At 37.9% G+C, this 6,440-nt stretch overlaps 1 pseudogene; it reads right to left on the bottom strand.

Moving 5' to 3' along the window:
• Positions 1–3,110: 3,110 nt before the first annotated feature.
• On the bottom strand, positions 3,111–5,379 carry LOC141410462 (RNA polymerase II elongation factor ELL2 pseudogene; annotated as a pseudogene).
• Positions 5,380–6,440: the final 1,061 nt, after the last annotated feature.

A 6,440-nucleotide genomic window follows, 5' to 3' on the forward strand; every position in this document is an offset into this window, starting at 1 on the left:
CTGGGAAATAAAAATGGAAGGTGACTAGAATTACACAGTATTTTTTAATCTCACCATAAGTGGGGTTCATAATCACCTCAGTAGAAAACAACTCTAATGACCAAGTCATTCTGTTCCTAAGAAGCAACATCCTCCTTTCTGGACACTTTTGAATTGATCCAGCCAAAATACAGCCCTCTTCTTCAGTGTTTCCATTTCCCTGCAGTGCACTGCTCATGTATTTATTGAATTTGAGACATTTAAGCCTACTCATCAGAAGACTGTCAAGCTTGCTGAGCTTTTTGTCATGGCAATGTTTTTCCATTTACACTTTTATGACTATGTATTGATAACAGAGGTCAGGCTCTTGTGATTTTGAGTATCTTTTTGCTAAGCTCTGTTCATACCATCATTAGATCAGAATGTTGATACAAGGAAAAAAAAGAGGGTGCTATCTAGCTACTACTTGCTCATTAGGGTTGAAATTTTAAGTATTTGGTGAAATAGCCAATGTGTTCCATCAGCCTAGAGTTGTATTTTATGCTTTTGATCTTAGAAATCTCCCCTTATGTCATGATTTAGGGTAAAAAAAGATGTACAGAGTTGTCAGGATCATACCAGGGACCAGGGGTGTCATAGCCACACACAATGATCAAGTGGGACAGTTTAATTTATAGACTTTTTTCCCAATTGAGGAAATCAATGAAAAGTATAATTAGTGCAGTTAACTTTGTATAAAGTGATCAGGCTTCTTACATAAATTAACAAATTTTTAAAAACTCTTTGTGAGGATGAGTGTCCTGTTTTTTTATTCAAATAGCTGTAAGCTACTATAAACAACTGAAGACACAAAAAAACCTGAGGAATATTCTTTCCAGAAGTCAGCTAACATTTTAGCAATGAAACCCAACCAGAAAGACCATTGGAAACTAATAAAATACAATGTAGAATCAACTGATCATTTGCACAATAATGCCTATAAATATTCTTGGAGTTGACAGAAATTTTGCCATTTTATTTGCATACAAAACTTACCCACTGAACAATTAATCCATTCTTTGTGCATAGAATATTAACTATAAATTTCATCTCTAATTATGAAAATCTCAGGTGGCAAAATCTTTTAAGTGACTTTATGCAACAATAATTGTTCTATTTCTCTAGTACAATTACATTACTGCAAATGTAATTTTTTCAGATAAGATTCCTCTTTCCATCCCCATGACTTGGAGCAGGACAGGTAATTTAAGGAGCATAGGAACAAGTAGCATTTCTTCCTTCAGTGTCTTGGATTCTGAGCCTCTTTCACATACCTACAAGAGAAAGGCAAGTTTACCTTTACTGGGTGATGGCCATTGGCCAAGTGACTTGACACATAGTCTGTACTATCTTCCTCATGAACCTTCAGTGTAAGAAAAAGGATCTCTATTTTACAAATGACAAAACTACAACTTAGATTAAGTTTCATGCCTGCAGTTACAAAACTTGAAAGCAGCAGAGTCAGGGTTCTGTTCTAGGTTAAAGCTCAAGATTCTCAAAACTGCTACCATATCTGTGATTGCACATGCTAACAAAAGCATTCCTGGTACTATCTAGTCAGCCATTTTTTTCCCCATGTAAATCGTCAGAAAGCAAGTGTTTTCTTGCTTGTAAGACACAGGCTGTCCTCCAGATTCAGTGTGCTCTTGTAACTCTTCTTTAGGTCACTATGTAATCATTAGAACCAGGAGGAAAATAAAGGATCCTCAAAAGTCTTTGCAGGATTGCCAGTAAAATATTGGGACATACTTATGTTAAGATGTCATTGCTTACCTGAAATTCAAATCAAACAGAATATCCTATTCTTTATCTGGCAATCTTATTCTTTAGCCCAATTTTGTTCATAATTTTATCTTCCTTCCCCAAATAGATATTCCCTTGAAAAATATTTTATTTAACTGTCTTTCTAGAAACTCAATGTAAGAGCAAAATGGGTAGCAGAATCGGCCAACAGATGCTTATCAAGACAGAATTTACCCACTGAGCAATCAATCCATTCTTTGTGCATAGAGGATTAACTATAAATTTCATCTCTGATAATGAAAATCTCTGGTGACAAAATCTTTTAGGTGACTTTATCCTACAGTAATTGTTCTATTTCTCTTGTACAAAGTCTTAGATGAGAACACAGGAAAGTGGGAGAAAGACCTATACCATGCATTAAATGTAAAGCTCTTTTCTTTTTTCTTTTTTCTTTTTTTTTTTTTTGAATCAAATGCCTTGTATTTTTGACCACATAACTTATGTTCCCACATGATAAAACAAGTGATAGTTTAAATCAACGTCAACAGATAAACTCCATGAAATGAAAGTTTGTGCTGTTTGATGAATCACAGTATGTATGGTTAAATATATCCACTCTTTTTATATTCCTGGCATCCAGGATGAAAAAAAATCTTTAAATATACATTTCATGTAGGTAATAGCTTCTTTGCATATCTCTCTTCAAAAAATACTTTATAGCAGTATATAAATAGGTTACCTACACATTTAATTTTATAATTTTGCCCCAAAACTATAGATCTCTTTCATTTTTATAGCATATCAATTTTTGCCCAACATTAATAAAGCTGACAAACTGTTGAAATGGAAATGCTTTTGTCTTCCACAATAGAAGTAGCAATTTGACAGGAAAAAAAAAAAAAAAACAAAAAAACCCAAACAAACCTACAGTAACACTCATCAGTTGTTTAACCTGAGCGTTTGGCCTACTGAGAGTAGCAGCTTTTTTCCTCCACGCACGCTCACATCCATGTCACCTCTGCACACATACAGGTAGAGCACACGCTTTCAGACGCTGGTAGGCCACAGTGTGCTTCCCATTGCTTTAATCACTGGGAAGCTGTGTAGCTAATTAACCACACTATGCACACAACTAGCAAACACCTTAAGGCAATCATTGCAGTGGGGGTTAACTTGCAGAGCAGATTTAATATTCTAGATCAAATCAGCCTTTATATACATATGTGTATAAAATCTATACACATACTCACACAACTTGCTATACTTTAACCCTCCAAAACAATGTTTTAATTTTTTTTGTATTTTGTGCAAATATCTAAATATTCTACCATTTAAGGCAAAGAGTTCGCATTAAGAAAAGTCAGAAAATAGGCTTATGTTTATCCAAAAGCATTTCACTTGCACATTACTGTTTTTTTTTTTAAATACACGCAACTTTTGTATGGACATTGGATCCCCAATATCTAAAAAATCATTTCTAATGACAAACACAAGTTTTCAAGGAAAAAAATTGATTTGAAGTATAGACATTGGATCCCCAATGTCTAATAAAAGGTTTCTATTAACAAACACAAGTCTTGAAAGAGGAAAAAAAGGACCAGAAAAAAACAGCTTCAAAATGCAGGGAAGCAAAGTAAAATGAAAAAAAAAAAAAAAGTAACTCAAGTTTACTAATACTGAAACTTCTCACAGGCAAAGTTTCATCTTTTTAGAATCTAGAGCAACTCATTTGGAATTTTAAATAAATAAGCTTAAGTTTATTCACATCTTCTGGTCTAAGCAGAGTTCTAGTGCCATGACTCTGCTTGCTGTTGGTCAAATTCACCTATTAGTCTTTTGATGTGAGCCAGCTTGTTATGAAGATACTCGCATCTGTATTTCTCTTCATGGTAATTGGGACTAGACTGCTTGATCTTCTGATATTCTTGTAAGACTTCTGCATGAACATTCTGATACTCTTTTGAGCCTGGAGAAAGGCGTTTTCGTTGTGCATCCAATTTGATAAATCTTCTGGCTACAGTCTCCATCCTGGCATGCAAAGCCCTGTACTCATCATACTCAGCATTGAAGTCATCCTTGTAATTCTGGTGCTGCTCATAGGAGACGATTGCAATATATTTTATCAAATAATCTGGGAGTTCAATTGTTGAAGAAGGCTCCATGGAGGCAGTACAATCCTCTTTAACTTCTTCATTGGAATTTGGACTGGAGTTATTTAGTTTGGCAATTTCCTCTCTTTGAAGGTCTTCTTCTTTTTCCTCAATAGTTTCAATATCATGCTTTTTTATTTGGTCCTTTTCCTTGTGTTTTTTAGACTTCTTTTTGGACTTCTTATGAGACATTGAATGGTTTTCTTCCATAGGCTTTGGACATTTTAGTAGAACTGAACCAGGGGGTAATGTTTCCAGAGAAGTCCTAGAGGTATATTTGTCTTGCTGGTCCTCATAGATGCTACCATTTTGACTGAAACTGTCAACAGGTAGGTCTTGAGTCCCCCGGCCTTCTGGAGTGCTAGGGGAGTTGGAGTTGGAATTTACAGTCTGAGGAGATGGCGCAGTGTCTCTGCTAGAACAGATGGGAGATTCTGAATGGCTGGTGCCAGCAGCATTCTGAGACGTATTCAGCTTTCTGGAGAGCACTGACTCCAATGACCGTCTGTCTGTTTCATTGTATCCTGGCCAATCTCGTTGAAGCTCCTTAAACACATAATCCTTTAAAGTATAGGAGAGGTCCCTAGGATTCAGATTGGCTACCTGTTGCAGAATTGCTCCCAGGGAGTTCTTGTCTTTTTGATTGACACCATCTTTCTGCAGTCGAGCAAGCAGCTCAGGTTTCTTGTAGGCCTTTAGCGCCAGTAAGTGAATCACCCTGTCCCTATATGGCCGCTGAGATACACTGTTGCTGCCATGTGTCTTTCGAATTGTATTTGCAGGGTTCATAGGGGTTGACCTTTTCCTCTCAGGCACTGCATCTGAGACAGCTTGAGGTGCTTTCCGAATTTGCACTCTTTTCCCTACATATGGTCCACCGGGTTTGATAACTTTTGTGCTTCGATTGCGGGATTCCTCCTCTGCCTGGGTCATTCTTTCTCGTGTCATCTGATATGAGTCGTTTGTTGCACACACTGTAATTTTATCTTGTATAAATCCCAGGCAATTGAGCTGGGAGGCTCCAGAGCTGGAGAATGTTTGCTGGATGCAGTCAAAGCTGCCCTGAGGGTTATCTCTGCCCACATTTGACAAATAGAAGTTAAAGTTATGTACTTCATTGAGGGGATCATTTTTGGGAATTTTGACATGCCCTTGGAGCCCTTGGAACTGAATCGAAGGTCGAAAGGGAATTAAATTCTTGTGGCTCTGGTAAGTCTCGAGCGCCCGGATCGCCGTCTCGGTGAGCTTCACATGCAGTACGGTGATGTTGTCCTGCCCCAGCCGCCCGCAAGACAGTCCATAGCGCTGCTCCTCCCGCAAGCCCGCCGCCCCCCCTGCCGCCATCTTAAACTCCCCGGGGTGCCACCGCCGACGCCTCTCGGGCTCCAGCCTCCACTGCGGCCGCGGCTGCTCGGGCTTCTGCAGCCGCCGCCACAGCTACGGCCATCCCGCTGCTGACGTACTGTCATCTTCTTTTTTCTTTCAAGTCCATTTCAGGAGATGATTTTTGTAATTTCTACACTAACATATTATGATGCTGAGTCATGTTTGTAACCACAATTTGTAATGGCTGGTTAGTTAATAAAAAGATGCAAAATCAATCTTGACAAATTGCTAAGAAACTATATCCAACAGGAGGTAAATATACTTGAGAATCACAGAAAAATTCATTATCAAGACTACTGTGATGAGGATATAGGACTTTACCTGTGAGTTTCAAATACAAAGGAAAACAATTGAGCATGGTAAATGTATACCCTTAGAAAGATAATAGTCTTATTTTCAAAGAATAAAACCATTGAAAGTAGATTCTGAATGTGATGGAAAACAAATCTTGAAACATGAAACAAGACAGATGGTAATAAAAGAAAAGCTTTCAGTTTTAGTCAAGATCTACTTCTGTGCATATGACACCTCAGGAAGACAAATTTTTATTATACTCATGACATTTCTTCACACTGTTGTAGATTCCTGTAGTCTCACATCAGAAGATTTCCAAATTCTTTGTGTCTGGCAAGGAAGCATCCAAGCAAGACATGTGGAGGTAAATAGAGTTAATTACAAAAGGCAGCGGTGGCCCCATCTGGCCAGGTGAGCCAGGTGGGATGCAAGCAGGAAAAAGCAGGGGACTTTCTGTTTCAAAGAATTTTTAAATCTTATAACCTGTGGGAGGGGAAAGATTTGGGTGGTTCCTGATAGATCGCTAATAACTGGCCAGTGGAGAGGTATTTGTGTGGTCCATGGGCTAGGGTGATAGATCACTCTCTGTATATTTGCAAAAGGAAAGGAGGTTCAGAGAAAGAGAAAGAGAAAATGTTCAGTCTGAAATGCAATATGTTAAGTCATACATGTTTGAGTCCCAATCTTTTTCTATTTCTAGCCTGCCTCGATACTGCTTTACATATTTTTCTATCTGTTATTACTTAGAAAAATATGCAAGTGTAGAGCTGACTGAGACTTCAAGGTAACCTGATCTAACTCTTCTCAGAGAAAAGAGCAATGGAAATTCAAATTATAGTTTAATGAAGA

The sequence above is a fragment of the Castor canadensis genome, chromosome 6, assembly GCF_047511655.1.
Source record: "Castor canadensis chromosome 6, mCasCan1.hap1v2, whole genome shotgun sequence".
Classification (NCBI taxonomy): domain Eukaryota; kingdom Metazoa; phylum Chordata; class Mammalia; order Rodentia; family Castoridae; genus Castor; species Castor canadensis.